The 24,113-nt window shown below is 50.0% G+C and overlaps 1 protein-coding gene and 1 long non-coding RNA gene across 2 annotated transcripts in view; one reads left to right on the top strand and one right to left on the bottom strand.

The window, feature by feature from the left end:
* The window catches only part of LOC120581264 (disintegrin and metalloproteinase domain-containing protein 12-like), a 270,870-nt gene that overhangs the window by 126,011 nt on the left and 120,746 nt on the right, over positions 1 to 24,113 (bottom strand). The window lies entirely within an intron of this gene.
* On the top strand, positions 8,678 to 11,325 carry LOC120581273 (uncharacterized). The gene is made up of 2 exons (XR_005647223.1): positions 8,678 to 9,133; positions 9,379 to 11,325. It is a non-coding gene; the product is annotated as an uncharacterized LOC120581273 (long non-coding RNA).

Here is a 24,113-nt window from a genome sequence, read left to right as displayed (position 1 = left end):
AGGTCGTGTCTTTGAAAAGCCAGAGCCACAGATAAAGAACCATGACATTGATCTCCAACAGGATCAGATGCCTTTTGAATCACCAGAGATGTCATGTTCAGTCTCAGTGCTCAGAGAGTTTCTGCTCTAATTACGGAAATCATGCCTGGCACATTAAGAATAACCAGCGCCAGGGCAGCAGCAGAGTGTAGAGGTTCAGAGCAAGAATTCTGGAGTTCGATAAACTGGGTGTGACTCCTGGCTCCACCTCCCACTAGTTTGTAGGATTCGGGGCCATGCGATCATCTCTCTAAGCCCCGACATCTTAACCCACAACATGGGGACATATTGGCGCGTATGCTGTGGAGCTGCTGTGAGACTTAGTGAGGTCAGGTGTGCAGAGTGCTCAGGGGTCCCCAGTAGCACGTGCCCCAACGACACTATTGTTTACAGCAAGAGCACATCAGTGTCGGCGAAGCACCTGAAGATGAGCGTGAAGTCATTTGCCAGGTTGAGAGGAGAGAAGGGTCGCTGTGGGTTGGAGTCCTCAAGACGCCAGAGAAAGAGCCTCCAGGGCGTGGCTTGGGGGTGGACTTTGGAGAGTTGCTGGGACTTAGATGTTTGCGTGGGTGGGGGAGGCTGGCGGTAGTTAATTCGAGGCAACGGAGATGCTATGAGGCAAGACACAGATGCTATAAATGCACATGGAATGTTCTGGACACAGTAGGTACTGGACACAGATCAGTTTGTGCAGGGCACAGGGCTCTTGTACGTGGGGGTGATGGAAGGTAAGACTAGAAAGCCTTGGCAAGACTGGGAAGGAGTTTGAGCACCCAGCTAAAGTAGCCAGAATTCCTTCCACGTTGCTCAAGATTTTTGAACAACGGAGTGAAAGCACAGAGAACCCCATGGTGTACGTTGTGGGTTGAATTCTGTCCCCCCAGAAAGCTATGGTCACGTCCTAACCCCCGGTACCTGTGACTGCGATCTTATTTGGAACAGGGTCTTTGCTGATGTAATCGCGTTCAAATGGGGTCACACTGGAGTAGGGTGGGCCCTGGTCCCGTGACTGGTGTCCTTGCAAGAAGGGAGTTTGGACACAGACACACACGGGGTGACATCATGTGTAGAAACAGAGACACAGGGAGGAAGATCCTGTCATGCTGGAAGCAGACACTGGAGTGATGCAGCCGTAAGCCGAGAAATTCCGAGGGCGGCCGGCAAGGCGTCTGTCCCCGGACCTTAGCGGGAGGTGGCCCCGCTGGAAACAGAAGCCCCCCATCTTAGCCTTCTGGCCTCCGGAACTGTAGGAGAATAAATTTGTTATTTTAAGCAAAGTACCAATTTGTGATACTTTGTCATGCCAGCCCTAGGAAATGAACAACGTGGGGCTGTGCCTGGCGGAGCAGAATGAAGGCCTGGACATGGCAACCAGACACGGCGGTGGCGGCAGACGGGCGAGAGCCGAGAAATGCTTCCAGGACAAATCAGAAAGACGTGGGGACTTGGCCGCCCTGTGGACGAGGAGAGGGAAGCAGCAAGATCCACAGGGCCAGGGGGCTCCCCTCGATGTAAAGGGAGAGCAGGGGCGAGGACGCGGGTGCTGGGGGCTGGACCAGGGCCTTGGGGAGAGACCTGCAGGGTGTGTGCTGTGGCGGCAAGTGGGCGTGGCCATTGCGTGATGAACATAAAGGACTTCCGGGGAAGAATGGGTGGCCGCTGTGACGCGCGATCGCAGAACTCGCCCGGGGGAAAGTGTGGATGACCCCCGGGGTGTGCGAGCGCCAGAGGCCAGGCCTGGCGGCCCTCATCTGTCCCCTCTTGCAATATGTCACGGCGAATCACAAGTTCCAAACGTCTCCGTTGAACGATTCTTTCACTGTGGCTGGAGATTTACCCCGTGTGCATAAGTTCTGCTCCGAAATGCATCACGTGGGTTTTCAACTATTACCACCTATGGAGAACTTTTGCTTTATTTCAAGATCTTTAGAAAAATAAACAAGGCATGCCATAATTGTTGGTTAATTTGTTTTCAGTTAATCGATTCCAGATTTAGGCCTTTCTGATTATTGCCACTTTTACCTCTTTTGGCCCGCTCTTAAGTTCACTGAACTGTAATTTTGTATAAATTTAATGAGTATCCAATGACATTATGAAGTCTGAAAATCTTCTTTCTTCATTTTGAGGTGTCCCACCCTGTAATTTGAGGGCTTGAAAAACCCCAAAGGGCTCTATTTCTTCTGTCTTTCGCTCTCTTTCCCAGCCAGAAAAAAATAAAGGTCACTCTCCAGTCAGAATAATTGCTATAGTGGAGAAAAGATATTTTAAAAAACTTTTTCACAAAATTACAGATTTAAGAAGACAACGAACGTAAAATTGCAGTCGAACTGCAAAGCAAAACCTTCAACTAAAAATACAAGCTTCTCTCAACGTGTAATTTGACTGCGGCCGAGAGGCAGAAGGCACGCTGCTCCGACAGAACTCTCGACATCCCTGAGTGTCTACGGAATCCAAGTGGCTTCAAGTCGGAGGCCTCCGAGTGACTGGAGGTTCGCATACCTACGGTGTCTCTGAAATGCTGTTCTGACATTTCTCCGAAGATCACATTGAGACTCGATCCTCAAACCACAGAAAAGGAAAACACATCTCTATTCGAGACATTTCAATTTTGTTTCACATTGGGGCCGATGGTAGAATATTAGGGAATTATGGGTAAACTTTTGTACTGGTTCCTCTTCGATGTGCATGGTAAACTTCAACTTCCAAACGACTCAGATGAACAGCTTTTTCACTGTGACCTCTTTAGATACACATCTTTTGTGAAAGTTCGTCATCCCAGAGATACCACAGGCTCGGCTCCAAAGCGAGACAGAGTATTGGGATAAGGTGAGTCGCAATCCTGTTGCTGGCGGAGGCCGTTGCCTTCCATTTGTAAACAACGCGACATCTGTGAAGCACAATGAAATGAGGTATGCCTGGACCTAGTTTTAATCACGAAGGAGTTAGCAGAGGGTATGAAAACATAGCGATAGTGACAGGCAGGTTGTTAATATGGTAAAAACCACGCGGAACGTTCATTTCTAAATCGGAAGTTTCTTACCTTAAAACCTATCAAGAGTATGAATTTTTATTTAATATGTAAGAATCACGGTAGTGATTTTCTATAAGGGACCAGAAGCATTCTTTCTTTGATATGTAGATTAACGTTATACGCCATCTTACCTACTTCTAGTCAAAAGAATTACAATTCAAGGGGGAAAAATACCTCAGTTCAATTGTAACTAAAATCATATTTAAGGTAAATACTGCAACAGACGTTTTAACTTTATTTTATAAAAAGCGAGTATAGTGGAATTCTTGTATGGAATGTAGGTGCTTCAGCCAAGAAAAATTATGTTTTACAGATTTCAGACGTTCTCTTTTTGAACAAATATAGAAACATAAACATGCAGAAACACAGAAGTCAGTGAGAAAAATGATTTCGGCATAAACGCTAGCAAAGCATCAAATACCGTTTTATGGAAGAGCCATTCAGTTTTTAGATAAGAAATCATGTTTCACAAACATATTCCGAATACCCTTTACTTATCCGACAGGATCTGAGCAAGTACCTAGACACTGCTTGGCAGCACTTAGAAAGATTCCTAACTCTGAGCGGTGGGGGTGCGTGTGACCCACAAGAACCCTGCTATGTGCCCCCGCTCTTCTGGGAGCCCAGCTGTTCCTAGTGGAACTTCCTTTCCGTGGCAGATGTGTTCTTGGAAAAATTGAGAAAATCAGATTTTTTTTTTTTTTTTTTTTTTTTGGTGAGCTAAGTCATCTTTTTACTGCTCTCAGGAGCTTACCCGGGAGTCGAAGAAATTCTACAATGAGTTTTTTTGCAATAGAATCATCCACCGCAACGTGGTCTGTGACGGGCTTGGCTGCCCAGCCTCTGGCTGTTGGTCCCGGTCCTTCCTCCTCATGGCAGAGCCGTCTCCCGCCACTAAGGCTGAACATGGCCAGTCTCTGTGCGCTTACGATCCAGTCCTAGTCAGTGGGTCTGCTGGGGAGCTTTCTGGAAAAGTTCTCTTCCTGAGTGGAAGGAACAATACGAGGAAATTTGGCTCCCTGCCTTCCTCCCTGCCCCCTCCCTACATTTTTTACATTTAGACATTGTCTGGTGCAGCTGTGATGCTTGGAACTGCAGCGTCACCTGTGACGAGGAGGCGTGCTGGGAGAATCACAGAGTAGCTGCTCCAGGGCGTTGGTGGTCTTCGGCTGCTAAGCGAACGAAGCCGAGAAGTGCCATCTCATGACGACTGCTCGCGTGAGCTGATAAGCTCCTCACTGTTGAAGCCACTTTGGGTTGGGTACTCTACTGGCCACACCGGAAGTAGCTGCTGCATGCCCTGTCTTCACAGTGGGGGCCCTCTGCAAGACCCCGGCATCATTCAAGGCTTAGTCAGCTATCAACTTGAGGGAGGCTCGTCTGACCCCGAGTCCAGGGTAGTGACCCCTCGCTTGGCATCCAGCGCACACACAGGGCTTCGATGCGCTATGCTAATATGATTTTCTGCTTAGCAGCGGGACCAGCTGCATGACGTGGTTCTCAGTGCAAAGAAAGATGGTACTTTTGTTTATAAATTCTTAAGAGTTTCAATGCAGCAACAGCATTTAACCAGGCGGGGCCCTGTGTGACCGCTGTTTGCACACCCATGCAGTTGGCCCTGCAACGACCTTACCCACGAGAAGAGGGCTCAGCGAATCTTTTCTGTAAATGGTCATATAGGAAATATTTTAAACTTTGCAGGCTAGGTCTTTGTCGCAGCTTCCATACTCTGCCCTGGTAGTGGCAAAGAGGCCATATTCAGATAATATGTAACTGAATGGGAATGGCTGTGTTTCAATAAAACTTTATTTGTAAGAACAGATAGATTTGGCTCAAGGGTCCTTGTGGGTTGACCACTGATCTAGACCAGGACCTCCTAAGCCTTAACGGCCACCTTAACGGTCACGGGTCACCTGAGCATCTCATGGAACTGGATTTCGCAGCAGAGTGTTAGTGCAGCCGACCTGCATCCACAAGCTCCCTCGTGATGCTGAGGGCTCTGGGACCACACTCAAGGGACGCATGCTAGTGTCTGACCGCGCTGGCCTGGACCAGAGGGTGGCACGCTGTGGTTTCTCGCTGTTGTCAGTGCCCCGCACAGGAAGCCCCTTCTAGTTCTACCGTGGAGTCCAAACTCCACGAAGCCAGAACCGGAGTTCTGGCTCACAATGCTGCGTCATGGCACCCAGCCGGGGCCCGCACGGCACGGGGAACTGCAGGCGCTCCATGAAGTCACCAGGATGCTAGCTCCCGAGGGGCAGGAACTATTTCTTAGACTTCTGGCATCTTCTAGACTTCCTAGAAAAGATCCTTCCTTCCGCATTACAGATTTTAAATAAATGCTAATTGAATATCTCTTAGACGTAGCTCCTCTAGTCTGTTCGTACACTTCCACCATGGCTGTTCTAACCATCCTTTTCCTTTTTCCCTTTTTATCCATCCATCCTTCCCCATTCTACGCAACCTTGAACTCCTGTGGGCACCGTGTTCTAAGTGGGTTAGGTAGGTCTGACCCCACCCACAGTCACAGGACTTGTCATGAAAACCAAGTCTGGCCAGAGGAACCCCCGTTTCCCGGCTCGGGTGATTGGTCCAGGGATGAACAATGAAGAACGCCAGGCCACGAGGACAACACCTCGACACTCTGCTGCAGGTTTCTGTCACCTGTGGTTCCCAAGCTGAGAGCAGAGGAGTCTGAGAATGCCACCGACCCTCTCGACCACACAGCGAGAGACCCTGACCAAGAGACAGCCAGGGAGACAGGGCCCTGAGGACGTGCCGAACCCTCGGCTCCGGCCGTGCCTGAAGCAAGCGGCATCTTGCTTTTCAGTTACGTGTTATGAAAACTTCTTCACCTTTACTTTGAGTTGGTTTTCTGTTACTTAACAACCAAAATAATTCTGACTATACAGAAAAACAGAAACAAAAACAAAACCACCAACCCTACACACTTCGGGTCAATTTTATTCCTCTTTAATTAATTTAATCACAAGGACCCACTTTTACTAGGATGGCTAAACATTTCATTTAATGTTAGTAATGGATATAAAACCTGAAATGAGTGGGATCACCCGTATCCATTGTTACCATTTCTTGCAGCTCAGCTCAAACCATCTTGATTCAGGATCAGTACATTCGTTAAACGTGGTTTGTGCTTCACATAGTAAGTCCCGTAAGAGACTTACTAGGTTAAGTGGACAGCTGGTGTCAGGTAGGTGAAATGAAAACCCAAGTTGTGTTTTCCAGAAGTGAAGACAAAACCCAGGCTGAGATACCCTGTCTCCGATTTTGCGAATTCCCATCGTATTCACAGTCTTAGGATGTGCATTATATGTTACTGCTTGGGAAACGTGGATCAGTGTGTTGTGCTGATAGTCTTTTTTATTGTTGTTGAGTTCATACTTTTTAAAATTCGAGGTAGTCTGGTCACCAGATGATCAATTTTATGAGCAAAAACATCACTGGTATCTGGGTAAATTCCAAGAATGCACACTAATATATACACCCATCCACATTAAAAAAACAACACATCATAGTCTAAAAATCTTGGGGGTAGGCTGTAACCTAGCCTTCCCAGTACGACTTCATGTGTCGGGAGAAACGTCTAGGTTTTTGTTTTTTTTTGTTTTTGTTTCCAAGCAGCATCTAAACAAATTACCTTGAAGACAACAAAGTTCGGTCTAATCGGAACTCAAATAACTGGACCTCAGACATCTGACAGTCTGTCGCTGTCAAACTTTGTTAGGGCAAAACAGACAATAAGGTCATTCTACAAGTTAAGAAGGCTGGAGTATAGAAATAGCTCGCCAACACTGAATTTCTTTCTTACCCTTTCAAAAAGTGCTCTCTGAACACACCAGAAAGGCAGACCCTAAAAGACCGGAAGTCACTGCAGTTGGACATTTGTGATCTTGGGTCAGAAAGCTCAGGAAAGAGAGGAAGAGGAGGTCATCGTGCCTCTCTGCCAACAGAAAGCAATGCTGCTTCTTTCCAAAAGGGCTGACATGCTCTTGACTTCATAAGTGATAAATAAGGATGTATGAGGGTCTTTTCTTACAGCGGATTATTGTAACTCACTTTGCCGTCTAATATTTTATGTGAAACCACATTAAAAGGATCAATTAAGGGACAATTCTCAAAGAAGAGATCCACACACAGCTGTGCACTTCAAATGTTTCCTCAATTTCAAACGCTCTTGGCATTGAGGACTTTGGGCCCTTGTCTACCAATAATAAGCTCAATAGAAAACATGGCTGCGTCCACGCTCATTCTACTGACTCACACAGCAACTGGCTATGAAAATAGAATTTCTTCTGTGGCTCTCTTAACATGTTTGAAAAAACTTTCGAAGTCTGTGTTGCTCTAGATTATACACTGACATGCAGAAGATTATAATCGCTGTTATTTAGATGGTTATTCAGACACCGATATTCTTCCAGATTCTCATTTCACTCATCTCACTAACATCGTCACTCAGGAATCAAAGATTAAATTCCAGAATACACTGTTAGATGAGGTTATAAAAATATACAAAAACCCTTACCCGTTTTAACAGGAAAACACTACAAGGAAAAATAGTGGACTGCTCACCTTCCAAGTAACTAACATACGTCACTTATCTCTGTAAATTTGTTTCTGGTAATGCACGTCTTAAATAAAGACAGTTATTATTCACAGAGTTGCTTCTTGTGTATGGAATTCGGTAGGTGTGCAGATTCTGCGTTTCTTGACGTGGAGCTTCCCTGCTCTGAGGAACTATGTCTCTCAGTTGACTAAAGGAGAGAAGTGCTCATGGGACTTGAAGAAGCTGCTGTAAAGTTCCTTATTTTATTTTGTGTTATTTTATTTTATTTTTTTTTAAAGTTCCTTATTTTACATCAGAGGTTCTTGACTGGGGGTAATTTTGCCCCTCAGGGGACATTGCCAATATCTGGAGATATTTTGGGTTGTCACAACTTGGGGAGCAGACTGTGGTTAGAAGCCAGGGATGCTGCTAAACATCCTACGATGCCGAGGCCAGCCCCGTCAACAAAGGAATACTCCCTCTTCTGCAAAAGTCAATAGGGCTGAGGTTCAGAAACCTGTTCTGATGTCCCCAGACTCTAGCTGTTGGTCGGCGAGCTCAGAGCTCTTGAAGATTCATAGGTGATGTGCACGAATAAATCAGTGTGGGTGGCACGGGGCGGTCAAACCATACAGAATCGATGAGGTTACAGTAAAGAGAAAGAACTCTAATAGGATCGGTCTTTGCTTTTCAATGACAGGTGACTGGCTGACAGGAAATATATCACATGTTTACGGGGGGGCAAAATCAGTACCTTGAAATTCAGATAGAAGGAACCAGCAACTCACAATGTAGGAAGACTGAACAGAAAAGTCTAAGTAACCCGCTGAAATGACTGTTTGGCTGTTGCAGCTCAAGGCCAATGGGGTGAGGACATTTCTTAGAATCTTATCCAGCAGAAAATCTTACACTGCAGCTTGAACAGGAGAAGAAAAAAAAGGAAGAGGTGTTTTTTTTGTTGTTGTTACCTCCCACGACTTTCTCGGTGATTACACCCCCCTAGCCTATACAAATCGAGCTTTTTCTCATTTATGTGCCAACTGGCTGTCATAAGAATATGCTCTGAGAATTGTCAAATGACAGAATATTTCTTTTCAAGAATTAATGAGACTTTTCTATTACTCATGATACTGCTGTCAAATTTGAGACCAGTGAGAGAGTAATGAAAGCTGGAATTCTGAAGGCGGCGACCCTGTCGATCCACAGTCGGGAATCCTGGCAGGGAACCAAAATCCTATCAACGCAGGAGGTAGATTTTTCATTCTTTAATTGCTTCTCACGGCTACTTCCAGAAAATGCAGACTGCTCACACCTTGATGAAGACGGCGAAAAGGTAATACAGCTTCTGAGATCTTTGTTATGGTAGCAACCGTGGGTATGAATTTCTTTTGACACTGCTATAAAATTCTGCTGGACATCTAAATTGTTCCAGACTGATAAAAATGAATACAAATTACCCGATTGACAGTCTGCTCCTTTCTTGTCTTGGCACGAAAGAGGTAAGTGTCTTAAGCAGCGACTGTTCTTTAGAGTTCATGAGGATAATTGATGGTGATAAAATAAACGACTGGGGTGTCCTACTGTCATGTAGAATTCGTTAGGATTTGTCGTCAGAATAGGATGACTTATCATGCCTTTGATTGTGACAACTGCGACAGTCAGATTTTACAAACTGTAGAGTTTGAGGCGGCGGTGACCTGATTATCAAAATAATCCATGTATTTCTGCCGCATTCTGTCAACAGCTGTTCGAGAAGCTTCTAGGAAGAGGAGGACAAAACAAAGACCATGTTTTCACACTGGATGTAGGCCTTAAGCTGGAGAGGATTCAAGAAAGAGATTTTATAAAACAAGAAGCTCTTTACTCTTCCTTTACGGGAACTGCCAGTCCAGTTAACATCGAGCTCAATAGCAGAACAGACGATTCAACGGGTTTACAGGGCTGGACCCATGAAAGTTCGAAATCTAGCTAATTACCACAGTAAGCATTCAACTTCACCGGGGGATATTCTAATAAGAACTAATTCGTGTGTAATGTACTCTCCTTAGTGCTTTTAGTAACGCAGGACCACATAACCGTGTCTTGGGGTTCTCCAGACACTAATTCACAGGTTTCATTCTCACCCCTTTTTGGGTGCAACAGTCAGCTGGATTACAGAATGTCCTATTGGCCCTTCTTGCCCGGTGCATCCATGGCTGCTGGCTTCCTCCTGGGCGGATCCTGTATGAGGAAGGCCCCTCCTTACATCTCTGCCTGGTGAACTCCATTGCATCCTTTCAGAAACGGCATATGACAAAACTAGCTGACAGCAGCCGTCACTGGCAGGTGCTTTGCTCTGTGAGGGGGCGCTGTGCTGGCCGCTTTAGAAACATTATTGCATTTTACACTCGAGTCCTCAGCCCTACAGCAGTTCTTTCCTCTCTCCCCGGGGTGCCAGCCCCGTGTGAGTCACCGAACACCTGGCCAGTGTCAAGGCAATGGCCGCAGGGCATGGCAGATGGGAAAAAGCAAAGCATGATGGGGCGGGGTGGGGGAAGGGCACAGGAAGCACTTCCTGGAAGGTGTCCTGGATGACGGGATGTGTGAACGTTTGAAATGACTGGCTTGGGTGACGGTGACTAGGACACGGGGACGGTCACTGGGGAGCCCTGGTTGGCACCCAGGGCTCTGCACTCCGGGAGGCACAGGGTGAGACAGGGGCTGGATGTCAGCGGTGGGTTGATGGGAACGGAGGGGCACCATGGAGAGGTCCGACAGGCTGGGAGAGGGCCGGGGAGAGGCTGGGGTGGGCAGTCATGGGTGGCTTCCAGGTAGGTGACACTCTGGTCTCTGTTTCCTGCCAGCAGCCTCACATTTCCTCCGGGTCACTGCCCTTTCCCCATCCTCAGTCTTTGTGGTTTGGTGGAACTGCGCCACCGAGGCTGGGTCCTGGTCTGACTCGGGCCGGTGTGACCTAAGGAGCTTCCTCCCTGTCCCTTCCTTGGGGGCTGTGGTACCGCAAGGCAAAGGACGCGAGCTGCTGTTGCCATCTGCAGCCACAGGGGGCGCAGGAGAGATGCGGCTGGTTAACTTATCTCCTCGCCGTTGACATCTCAAAAGAGAGGGGACCTAAGAACCATCTGACCCTGGACCTGCCAGCCACCATCTCTGCTTCGTGGACAGAAGCAGATGGACAGTGAGCCCCCCAGAAGGAGAGAGGGAGACAACACGGGCAGATAAACACCCTTTGTGTGTGAGCTATTTTGAGTTGAGTTTTCTGTTACTTGAAGCAAATCAGACCAAATCCTAGTCTTGGACTGGAGCAGCTGTGACGTCCAGAGTGGAACCTAAAACTTAAATGACAGGAAGGGACTAGGAGTCACCTGGGGCTCACTCAGTGCCCTAGGAGATGGGGCGTGGGTCCCACGCTCCTCCAGCCCCGGAAGCTGTGCTCAGTGGCAATTCAGATGCAGATTCCTATTTTCCAAATGAGGATTTTCTCCTTTCTATGCACGCTCATCCTTGAAGAGAAATTTCACACGCACGCGGACGTTCATTCTGAGAGTACGGTCTTGAAACAACTCATTAATTAGAATTGAGAAAAAAAATAATGATTCGTTCCAACGATGATCAGGATGCTGTCGTTTTCCAAGTGACTAAATTCTACCAACTTTATTTTAAACTGAGGAATAAAAGGTATATTCTGAATATACATGTGCTCTCTCTCAGCTTTATGAAAAATTAAGGTATACTTATTTTGATTAAACATTAGTTCGTCTTTCAGTAACGATCTCAGAAAGAAATCAAATTAAGGCTAGAGAGTTAAGTGGCTTCTTTCTTTCTTTCTTTCTTTCTTTCTTTCTTTCTTTCTTTCTTTCTTTCTTTCTTTCTTTCTTTCTTTCTTTCTTTCTGTTTAAGACAGTCCATTTTCTTTAAGACGGTCCATTTTCTTCCTGTATTCATGAGAAAACTGGGCTCTCTTGGTTTCACAGGTACCATGAGATCTCAGCTTTGCTTTGCCAATCTGATTTTATCCAGTTCAGTGACCGATACACAGCTGTTAAATACGAGCATTTGCATTGTTCTGAATTTAATTAAAAGAGCAGCTTTGATTATGGAGAGGTTGATTCTTTTTAATTTTATTGTAATAATAGGCAAAGGACTTCTCTTTGGTCATGACCGAAAACTTAAGGATGCATCTGGGCCTCAGAGCTCAGCCCTTCCATTTGCTTGCTGTGTCTTTTCCCTTATGTACCCAGAGGGACGGATTTTTTAAGAACAGCATTATTGAGGTATAATTCACATACTGTAAAATTCACTTCTTTAAAGTATACAAATGAGTGATTTTTTTTTTTTTAGTATAGTTGTAGGGTTGCGAGAGGGATCTTTTTAAAATATACATCAGATCGCATTCCCACCCCTCAAAGCCCATCAAAACTCTAAAAGTTGTGCTCACCATTTTTTTCCTGCAGCACCTATAGTACAGCATCTATAAATAATAGATGATCAGTAATTACTTGTAGAAGAAATGGATCCATTATTTTAGAGGGAGGCTAAACTCAGAGACCTACTAAATGTGGTGACATTTGTGTTCTGGAAAAGGTATCATAAGCCAGAATGTTACAAACAATAAAACACGATAGGTTATCTTTTTATAATAAGACCTTAGATTGTACATGATGTGATGTGTATATGCTTTGTTCCTTAGAAAGAACACACCTGCTTTATCTAATTTCAGATGAGGACGTTTCAGAGACTCTGCCAGAGGGAACTTGCTGAACATGACCAACTCTTAAGTGAGTGTCTTAGGCAGACAGGCAGAAAAACATCAACTAATTGTTGATCAAGTGTTCGCTTCAAAAGGACTTTGTGAAATGACACACTAGACTTTACCGAATCATTGACATCAACAAGCCACCCACTAAATAGACTCTAACATGTCCTCTGTGAGGGTTGCAGAATAACTTTCAGCATAAAAATATACACAGGCTAAATTACCTACCGACATAAAACTGCGTATTTATTCTTAATATTAAATCTCTATGTGACTAAAATTAATTACTGTCGTGACTGATAATCCATATTTTGAAAAGCTTCCAGGATGCCAGAATATTCAAATGAAAGGAGGGCACCAGGAGGTGTTGTCAACGTCTTCTTCAAAGTGTCCCTGCCGAGACACTAGAAGGAGTTCTTACGGGCTTAGCCCTTGAGGCGGAGACCATCTGTTGGCTTGACCTCCCCACGGATACAGCATGAGCACATTAAAGCAGGTTCCTTTTTTAAAACACCAGCTTCCTGAACTGAGGCGAATTCCAGGTTCAGAGAGAAGCAGCTTTACAAATGTCTCGGGACATTTACTCTTAGGAAAATATGAGAGTGAGGGCAGAAGTCTGATGGTGTCACTCGATCCAATAAATCGCTTCACCAAGACGGTGAAATCGGAAGACTAGACACGGCCTCAATGCCCGCCAGTAAGACGCTGGGTGGAAGAAGCAGCCGTTAAGACCAGGAGGTGGAAGTGTGTGGCTGACAGGGCCGGAGTGGCCGCCAGCAGGTAAGAACATGAGGCCAGAGGCAGAACGATTGCAGTCTCGTCCCAGCGCCACCATTTATTAGCTACGTGACCGAGGGAAGTCCCTCCTCTGCGCTCCCAGCCGTGGACGGGGGGATGGCAGGGGTTCCTACCTCGTGGGGTTGCTATGAGATGTTTCTCTGAGAAACTCTTTGTAAAGCACTTAGAACGATGCCGGACGCATAGTAAACATCATGCAGACATTTTCTAACACCCTCATCCCTGTTACCACTATTGCCGGCAGGACGTTCACATGTTAACATGTGTACGGCTTGTCTCTGAAAATGTATTTGGAAAACCAGGAAGAGCGGTCGCCTTGCTCCTGAGAGAAGATTCTAGAAGGTCTGGGAGTAGATGGTCAGAAAATGTCGCTTATTCACAATACTGTTTTGTACTGATTTTCTTTTTACCGTGTGCATTTATTACTTTAAAAAAAAAAAAAGCACTACGTTTTCAAAAAATAAAGAATAGGGCCCCGGACAGGAGCCAGTGTTTTTGAGTTGCGTGTCTGTCACCTTCACAGTGAATCCACCTGGACCCTCGTGGAGTGCAGGTGGCCAGGCAAAGGCCACGTATGGCCCTGGGACAGCGAACTCCCTGGAATGGGACCCTTGGCCCCGACACAAGCCACTCGCCCGCTTTCTGTGGCCACAGCATGGATGAGGCCACTGCCCCTTGCTGGCCTCCCAGGCCCCTACTTTTGGTCCCTTTCTTACACCTTGCCAGTTCTCGCTGGCCTGTGAGAGCTGGCCTGGCACTCTGCCTGGACCCCCTGCCTTGTCCGTACCCTCTCCCCACGGCGCCTGGTCTGGGCTCCTGGCCAGGGCCATGGCGGTCCTCTGACCACGCTCCATCCGTCCAGCCCGACTGGGCCTCCCTTCCCCGCCCCCGCCTGCCCCTTCCGTGAGGGGCCATGTGGCACTCAGCTGTGGTTCCCGGTCACCTGCAACCAATGTCACTCTACGGCTGGCAGTTTTGGCTGTTCGACGGTGTTCTGCTTCCCAGGTTCCTCGGAGGGACACAGGGTGACATGACCCGGGGGCACTGCTGTCAGGAGGGCGAGGGCGGCGCTGAATCTGCTCAGGGACAATCCCGCCTCCTCAGGGACAATCCCGCCTCACGCTCCTCTCCCGCCGCCCCTCCCTGGCTCCAGGGCCTGCTCCCTTCTCCTTCCATCCTGGGTCAGAGTTAATACCCGGGGGATGTCACAGGACACGGCCTCTCTCTGGAGGGCTGTTCGGCTCAGGGCCACCTGGAACCATAGCACGGAATGACGTGACTGACGGCGGGGCTTGGATTCCGGGACCTGCGTGGGAATTCCCGGGGAGAGAGGGTTGGCCGAGGACCGGGCCCCTGGGATGGCTTTCTCTAACCGCTGACACGCGATTAGGTAAACTGAGGACAGGCGCAGCCTGGAAAGGGGCAGGAGAAGAGAGGAAGTATGTCATCAGAAGACACTCAGCTCCAAGGAGAGATCCGAGCCCATGATGAAAGATAGGCCATTTTTCAAAAGCAGAGCATGCGTTAGTGATAGCAGATTGTCCACTCGTCACCGCGGCTGCAAGTGGCTGTGTAAACAGGACAAAGTCCGGCGTGTGAGCCAAGGGTCACGGCATCCGTGGACACGGCCTACGTTGCGCAGGACAGCCCACGGACAGCCCTGGGCCTCTGGCGAAGGTGTCCGGCTGACGGCCCCTCAGGACATCTGCGTCATTGCCTTAGATGAGACCCCGCTAACCTCGTTCCCCAAGTCGCTTGACTTGGGTCTTTCGTTTTCTGCTTTCACGCGCCTGCTTTGCTGTCTGGTGCTAAAAATATTGGCTTACGGCTTGCTTCTTTCACACAGTCTGAGGGATAAGAGGGAAGGCAGCGTCAGTCCCGAAACCACACCCTGGGATGTCCCGTACAGACCCATCTTCATTTGTCCTTCTGACGACTCCGACCCCTGCTCTGTCCCACTGATATTCAACTGTGGACTCCGAGCCAAACACTGGGGAGGGAACTGGGGACATCGGGCTCGGCCCCAGCCCCCGAGGATGAGCAATGGCAAAGGCCGCTCCGAAGTTACAAGAATCCCCGTAAAGGTCACAAAAACGAACTCCATGCCAGCACCAGTCAGCGTGGGGCGGCTGAGCCATTTGTTCTCCAGCTGTCACCGACCACGAGAACTCTCAGCCTCACCTCCAGCAACACGTGTCCCCTCAGAGCCGGCCACATAAATCACAGCTTGCGAGCGATCTTTCGTTTTAGCCTCAAGAACCTATTAGGCCTGAGTAACTCCAAGGGAAGGGGCTTCTCCCCGAGGTTGTAAATCTTCCCGCCCTACTGTAATGCGAAATGGATCCCACCACGTCAAATGTCACTTCGGACTCGTCCTTTATTAACTGTGCCTTTGGTCCTGACCATTTGGAATGTTGACCATATATCAAAACACCACAAGGCTCAGGGGCTGGGGGAGGCAGCCTCGCCGTTCCTGGACCTCTGCCAGGCTGCCGGGGTGACCAGCAGGAGGCCAGAGGACACTGCCTTGGGCCAGAGAGAGAATTCCAGATTCTGAAGGACCACCCTTGAGATGCCCCCAAAGGGGTGCTGGGTTCTCTTGCATCTTCCATCCTGGTGCCTTTTCCCTGTGACTTCCTATCCACTATGGTTTCACCTGAAACCCCACGTGACAATGACGGAGCAGATTTTTCTGCTTGTCTTTCTTCTCTTTGTGATCGGCTTTAAGGCTCTGAGCTCAAGAATCAGGGATGCTAGCAAACCAACCCCTGTACAAGATGAATGCTCTCATATAAGCATGACTATGAAAGGCTAAACTTCAGTTACATGGTCAACATCCTAAACTCATGTAATCTTTGAGATGGTGAATTAAAGTTTATCCGGAATTGAAGTTACTGAGAAAAAAAATAATCAGCCTCAGCAGTTTCTCCCGGAAGAAAAACATATACCCTAAATCTACAAAGCTATCATAGGAAAAGCTTATGTATTTGGCACGTTTTTTGACCCATATAAATTACAATATTTTTAATAAGAAAAATTAGAAATTTTTAATTGCATGGAAGCGTAACATAAAAGTGGATTTTTTTTTCTTTCGGTTTTATGTAATTCAGTCCCATTGAGCTGCTACCAATAACATTGACATTATTATGATTATAATCATCAATCATTTTCGACAACAAAAACAAATACAATCGTGGGTATCTGCATATTTAGGGTGACTGTCGTGCAAACTGGGACACCTTTGAGAGTGAAAAGGAACACTCTTAGTAAACACGACCTGATAACAGGCATAAACCAGGCTGCCCAGGGCAGACTTGGACTTATAGTCCTGCAAACGATGTCATCTACCTAACTCTACATCTACCAATCGAGACAGATATCATCATCATCCCCGTTTTACAGACAGAAAAAGAGAGGCTTGCTCAAGGTCACACAGCTGGTAAAGACAAGAGCTGGGCTTAGAACTGACCCCAGAGCCTCCGCTCTTCTGGGCAGACTCCCAGCCGATAAGCGAGACACCCTGTGTGCCTCGGTGCTTGGGCCATAGAAGGGCCAAGGCGGAGCAGACGAGGGGACTCGGGCTCTGGGGACAGGCGCGTGGGCGGGGTCATGCCGCGCCGGAGCCCCTGCTCATTCACTCACAGCATTGCATCGCATCTGCTTTGCTTCCTCTCTGTTCAAACAATACCCTGACCCAACATCCGACTGAACGCAAAGCCAACCAAAGAAACGAACCCTTCAAAGGGAGAAGTACCGCTTCAGCCCAGTTCTCATGTGTCATTAGGGCGAAGGTGGCCTTCGCCGAGTCAGGATGTGCAGAGATGTTCGGGTTTATGAATGAAAGTGAACGGTTCAGATCTTAGCAATAAATACTGATATCAATGCCTCCCACGGATTGCACACCTGCCCCACGCCTGGCCTTGTGCCTGATGCCTTACAGACATTACAATCTACCTTCCCAAATTCTGTAAGGAAATGTTATCCCAGATTTACGGGTGGGGGAAGTAAGGTGCGGAGCTTACAGGTAGTAAGCGATGGGGCCAGGATGTGGTAGCCAGGTATGGAAACCTCCAGAACCCATGCATTTTCCTCCACAATCGTGTAGTCCCCCGTGGCTCAGCCAGTCTGGGGTTGCCCTGGGAGGAAGAAGAAGACAAGCGAAAGCAAAGCCATGGCCACGAGCAGCCGAGGGACTCAGCGTTCAGGGTTTCATGTCATGACGGTGCGGTATCTGTGGGATCCGGCCACAACTGTCCTCACGTCTGTCCTCGGGACCCCGTCAGGGGGGGGAGGGGCTCTGCTCAGACTGAACCACCAGCATGGTACTCACGCCTGTCCTCCTTGGGGGCAGGCTGGGGACCGTGGCCAATGCGGACACACGTTCATCTCCTCAGCTCTGGGCGACATAGGCACCCATGGCCTTTTCCATTTTTGAGAAATGTCCATGTTTTATAGGGAAAAGGAATGTCCACAAATCCAACTGTAAGTGTTACTACTATGTTACATTTTAACACCTCGGAGGAGTCTGGCGGAAAGCCTTCCAGTTGAATGACCTTCAAATATAACTTACGATTGAAATGGACACAGTCGCCGTTTATCATGCAGCTCTAGGTTCCGGGAGATGGTCAGTAAACGGTGAGCCCGTTAAATCACGAATTTAACGAGCTTAATACATTCATTAAGGCCATTTACTTAAAAAATTTTTTTTGATAGACTCTTTCTTATTGCTATGAGCAGACCACTTCGGGTAATGGAAAAACGATTGTCAGTAAGAAGACCAGGAAATAAGGGTTTTGCCTTGAATCAGATAATCAGTGGGACTTGACCCGGAACATATTTGTCAAAACAAAGCCACGGGGAACTGGAAATGAGGCAAACGGATGAAGAGATAGGCGCTGGATGATTCTGGAATTCACTGTGATGACAAACAGCACTTGACCACGCCAAGAGAGATGTCTCCGAGTCTCGTGGAGACCAGCCCGCGCAGGTGGCCGCCAGCGGTCCTCCTCAGGGGACAGTACCCGCCCATCGGATCGGTCGGCTATGGGGACTGTCCGCCGAGCAGAGGAAACAGGCGACTGCTGTGTGGTTCCCTGAGACACGCTGCAGTTTAGTTAACTCTTCAGAAGGGCGTTCTCCTTTTCCTGACAGTGACCGTGGTCCCCTGTCCAGTTGAGGAGACAGGTTGGGAGGGTAAATAACTAGTCCACGGCCTCACCGCCCTCACCTGGACCTAGGACACTGAGTTTGCTGTGCCTGGACAGGGTTGCCGGATTAAACACGGGGTGCCCAGGCGAATTTGAATTTCAGATAAACAATGAATCATTTTTTTAGCATAAACATGGCTCGTGCAATATTTGGAATACAGCTCTAAAATATTACTGCTTGCCCGAAATTCAAGTTTAAGTGGGCGCCTGTATTTGTATTCACTCAGCCCTCGGTATCTTCCCTCCTTCTACGAGGCTAACGACCGTGTCCCAAAACTCTGACGGCTTCACTTATAAATCCATTGGCTTTGAAAGTCTCCCCCAATCAGAGCTGTGGGGAAGGACACACGTGACTGTCAGGTGACAGGGAGCCAGCCTTTCCTAGATGCAAGTCTGGCAGCACCCGGGCCCCCGCCGGCAACTTCAGGCCCCCACCTGGGACACCAGCTGGTTCCCGGGTGAGCCTCGCCCCCTCGCTGCGCCTGGAGCCTCGGGACAGGGAAAGGGGCTCCCCGATCAGGCATCTCCAACAGCCACTGAGGCCCAGAGGCTTCCGGCCCTCATTCTAACCGCCTCCTGCACGGAATGAAACACGGGCCTTCGACATCATGGGGCACTTGGACATTCACACCTCCTGCTGCAAAGCAACTTGACGACACGTGCAGAGCCGTACATGCCCAAGCCCCGCCATGCTCCCCGTGATTTGTCTCAAGGAAACAGCGCACAGACCCCAGGCGCCTGTGGGACACCGCTGATCACTCCAGAAGAGTTTACATTATAAGAACCGGGAACGCCCGGATGCCCAGCAGCAGAGGGATGACGCATAGACGGCGCGTGCTCTCCCTGGGCTAGTTCGCAGGCATTGAGGACTGAGGTTTTGAGGATATGAGGCAATGTGGAAAATGCACACAGTATATTAAAAAAAGAGAAGGATGCAAGTCACGTTGACATTACGATGTGACACATACACATATAAAAGTTCTGAAGGGGACGCGCAGAATGAGTCTTATGCTTAAGTTATTGGATTGTGGGTGATTTTAATAGCACCAGTTATAAGGTTATAGCACGTGGACGAGGTTAAAACGCCTAAAATAAACTCTTCACCATCTGTCTTTTCTCTCTCACTTAAGGAAAAGGAACCTGGCTCGTAAGTTGCTGCCCGTTGTGCGCATTTAACACGAGAAGGAGAACAAGTGCCACCATCCGTCCCCAGGGAGCAGAGGCAGGCGTGAGATTCGGGGACATGGAACCGCCGCATCGCCGTGGTTTATTTACGTTGCGACTGGAAGTCTGTGCCTCTTCCTCCTCTTCGCTGTTCAGGGACCGTAGTCAATGTATCGTAATAAATCTGCACAGCGACAGATGGTTACTAGACTCACTGTGGCAATCACATCATAAGGCACAGAAATGTGGATTCGCTACGTTGTACACCTGAAACTAATATGATATTGTATGTCAACTTCACTTTAATTTCAAAAAAGACATGAAACCACCCTTTTGCCAGGAGATCTGATCTTTCCTCAAAGGGGCTGACTGGGCGCTGTGAGACTCTATGATGCTAAAGAGACGCCCAGCCACCCAAGTTCTCACAAACCAAATGAAAAACAGCAGCATCTTTACCCTTCTCGATGCCAGTGTTTACCTCTGAATCACTGAACGCACATAGACCTGCAGAACCAGGACGCCAGATTGGGTCTCGAGGGCTCATTTCATCCTAGGCCACTCGGTGGGCGGCCCACCATCCGTCAAAAGTCCCCTCTGCGGACGTCTGCCTCCCGAGGTCCTTGGCAGCTGAGTTCACCTCTTTTGGGCGCTGAGCTGGTGACCTGGCCCATGCAAAGATACGCATTACATGGCTTGTGGGCACTGGCACTCTACACAAGGGAGGTGGCACTCAATTACGGGGACAGCGCGCAGGCTCCTGGCCTCCCGGATTACTGATCGCGTGGTCCAGGTTTCTGCTCAACCCTTTCGCTTGCACGGAAGACGCCGGGTTTGACATCTCTGCTGCATAACATTGTCCCTCGTTAAAAAAAGCTTCGTGTTCAGAGCCACCCGCCTCTGAAATTAAGCCGGCAGGGTCATGAGGCAGGGTCCCAGCACCAGTGTGTCCTCCGGAGAATCCTCAGCCTCTGTGCGAGTCACGTTCCCCACCTGAACACGGGACAAGGCTAATGCGTATCTCTCGGGTCGCTGGAGGAACAGCTGAGCACAGCCCTGACTCACGGTGAGTGCTCAGGGCACAGGCCTGTGACGTCTCTTCTTGCTAAGTGCTGTTCCCAGGGGTCCCAGCAGCCGCAGGACGGGAGGGCGTCCAGTAGACTCACCAATGGTCCTCCCCTGGGTCTGACCGGCATGCCCTCCAAGCACTGGCCCAGAGCTTCCCATTTAGAGTCTCATCCCGCATTTCTGGCTTGTTTTCTAACCATAAAGGAGGCAGGCGTCACGGCGGTGACTTCGATTTTCAGGAATGGCCGGGGATCGCAGAGGTTGCTGGGAATCTGCAGTTTCACACGTTCCTGGGGCCGGAGGCGGCAGACAAAGAGCACGGGGTCTTCCTGTCGCTGAGCCTGCTCCCTTCGCGAGCCGCCATCCATCCTCCCCGGTGGCCTCGGCCTCACCCGCCACACACTCCAGCTTCCAGGGGAGTCAGAAGCACAACAGGAAGTTTTCCATTGGTTCACACAGGGCCGAGGAAACAAAGCCTTCGTTAGCCGATTCTTCACACTTAACTAATTAATTGTTCCTCCGTTGCCTGGAGCTTCTGGAAGCATGGCTGCGCCAAATCCACCACAAATGAGTTACCCAAATACAAAATATCCTTCGTTCTGCCTTCGTCGTTTTTCCTATTAATTTGTGGTTTATAAGTTTTCCCAAGTCCTTCCATTTAGATAGGCTACAATTTAGGGGAGGTATTTTGCCTCCGATAAGGACAATTCTAAATGATCTTGCACAAGTTAATCCAGTGGTTCCTTGCTTTTCAAATCAGTCTAAAGTACAATTCTTGGACACAGATTCAAATTTGGTTTCAGAGAAGTATTGGTCACGTTCCACTTTCTGGCTGTCACAGCCCTCTGCCCTTTCCAATCGGCCGGGGTCGTAAGTGTGGAGAATGTGGGTGCTGACTGGGGACAGTGTTACTTCTCCATGGAATCGCTGGTGTCTGCTCTGCCATCCGTACCACATGCAGTGGAATGAAGAACCTTCCCTTTTCAACGCCCTTGAACGAATGAGTCGGGAAGCTGGTAGGTACGTCTATGACATTTTTTAAAGGCCACAACTCAAATTTTGAGACAGAACCATGAAAGCCAGCGATGCCAGAATCTCCTCGGCAGCAGCACGAGCGTGCACACCACACATGTGGGAGGAGCAGCCCACGAGCCCCCGTCCTCACTCCCACACGGGGACGGTGCGTGCCCGATGCCAGCCCGGGCACAGACACATGCGGAGCAACGTGGCCCCACGGCTGCTGGTCAAAAGGACAGCCTGGATGTGACGCTGGGTAGGGGTGGGGGCAGCTGTGTGTGAGCAGGGCTGGTGTGGGCGTCATTATAACCTGGGTGCTTAGGCCATTGCCCCATACGAGGTCCAGTGCTGACATCCTGTCTCTCAGAGTCCCTGCAGCCTCTCACGGGGTGGCGCTCAGCTCCGCAGGTGAGAAAACTGTGACCCCAGAGAGGCTGCGTGGCCGTCTGGCACCGGGTCCCCCGTGGGAAGTGAGGCCTGGGCGTGGGACTTGGGGCTCCTCCCCAGCTGAGGCTGTGGGGCTCTGGGCATCTGGGCTCCTGGGGAGGGCATGGCGGTGGGGAGACAGGTAAACCTCTGGATGACCACAGTGTCACCACCGTCCACAGCTGGTGCCACTCACGGAGAGGTCTGAAACGAAGCCGACGGGGCCAGCACCCAGAGTGCAACCGCGGGATGAGATCTGCCTCCGCCCTCCCTCTCCCCTACGTCCCTCCCCCCAGGGCTGGGCGCATCCCATGTTCAGCTTCTCCATCCTCCAACCCCTCTCCGCCTCTTGCAGCTTCCTGCTGGGGCTGTGACAGTGAGGACAGTCCCAGGAAGGAGAAAAGGCCGACAGGACACGTCACCAACGTCCAGGCACTCGCTCCACCAGGGTCTCCATCTGGCCTCTCTGGAGCTGGACGCCCACAGCTTCCGGCCTCAGCTCCGTTCCACAGCACCCGTCCAGAGAGGGGACCCCATCGGGATCCCCCCAACACGCAGGCCTTCAGGGCTGGGCCTGAGAACTGGCCCAGGCAGGAGAGGGAGGAACAGGAATAAGGAGGACAGAAGACGGTTCTTCTAACTCTGAGGAAGGTTCTGGGACCGAGTACCCAGCCCATCACCATGGAAGATTCTGGGGAGGCTTCATACCGTCTGCAGACCTCCTATGCATCCCGCCTCCCCGGGCTGACCTCGCCTCCAGGGGACCACAGCGCCATTGTCACAGTGCCGGCCGCGCCACATGGCTTGTCAGGCTCAGCCATGGCTCCTGCCACCCGAGAGTCGGGTTTGGGCATGAGAAGCAGCTCTTTGGAAAGGAGGTGCCCCCAGGAGAAAGAGGGAACAGGTGGTGTCACTGTTTCTGCCACTGTCACGAGAGGCGCCCTGGTGGCCGAGGCAAGAGGTGCCCTCTGGGCGTGAAGAAGCCCCAGGCCACCGTAGCTCACACAGACCACCCAAGCCTCGGAAAGGCAGGACGGAGCCGGTCGCGTTGTTACGGCGCTGTTGACATGTCATATGCCGCGTCCCGAGACGACGAGGGAAGGACGCAGAAGGGAGACAACGAGAAAGGGATTAATCAAAAACGAGCCACGCCCTCCGGGCCCCGCAGAATTTCAGCGCTGAAGGATCTCCGCACGGTGCTCGAGTCAAGGGCCCTCATTTCACAGGCGAGGAAACAGGCTCAGGGAGGCGAAGATGTGCGCGCGAGACCACGAGGTCAGGGCTGGACAAGAGCATCCTGACCCTGCTCGGACCTCGCCTGATGGCTTAGGGAGCCGACTGGCTGGCGCTTTCCGGCAGGAGCCACCTCCTCTGCAGAACCGCTGGAGGTACACGTGCTGACATGGGGGCCTGGAGGACGAGGAGCAGGCAGGGTCCAGGGTGGGGGGCCCTCTCCCCAAAGCAGGCTAGTCTCGCCAGCCCGCGTGATGACCCACTGCAATGTCAGCACACACCAATTTCGGCTTTTAACACCAAAGCGGGCAGAAGACTTCGGGGTGGACCGCAGCTCGTGGAAACGTGGCCAGGCACATCGCCTCCCTCTGAGCTCTCTAGACTTGAAACTGGGAATTAATTCCCGGGGTCCCAAAGCGACCGCTATGATGACCTCACACGGGATGTAAGGGCGCACTGCACGGTCATCCCCGTCCACCTCCCGAGTGGAATGAAGTGCAAGCTCCTCGTTACTTTAACAGAAACTGGGGTGTGGACTGATGTTCCCCCGAAACATGAAATGGGCGTCTGGGGTTCAGCCCGGTCACCCTCCAGGGGGGCAGCGGGGTGCGCATCTCGTTGGGGACCCGCCGCAGACACGGGGTGCCCCGCACGGCAGCCCACGAGCCGGGATCACGCTCATGCACATGTGTGGGTGGGTCGGAGGGGACGGCTCCGTGTGGTCCCAGGGGCTCGAGGCTGCTACGTCAGCCCCGGGGAGTCTGCGTGGATGCGCGTCTCCGGGCGGGCTCAGAACCACGTGGGAGCGATGGACGA

Source organism: Pteropus medius, unplaced genomic scaffold (assembly GCF_902729225.1).
Source record: "Pteropus medius unplaced genomic scaffold, Ma_sr-lr_union100, whole genome shotgun sequence".
Taxonomy (NCBI): domain Eukaryota; kingdom Metazoa; phylum Chordata; class Mammalia; order Chiroptera; family Pteropodidae; genus Pteropus; species Pteropus medius.
This window is presented reverse-complemented; position numbering and strand designations above follow the sequence as displayed.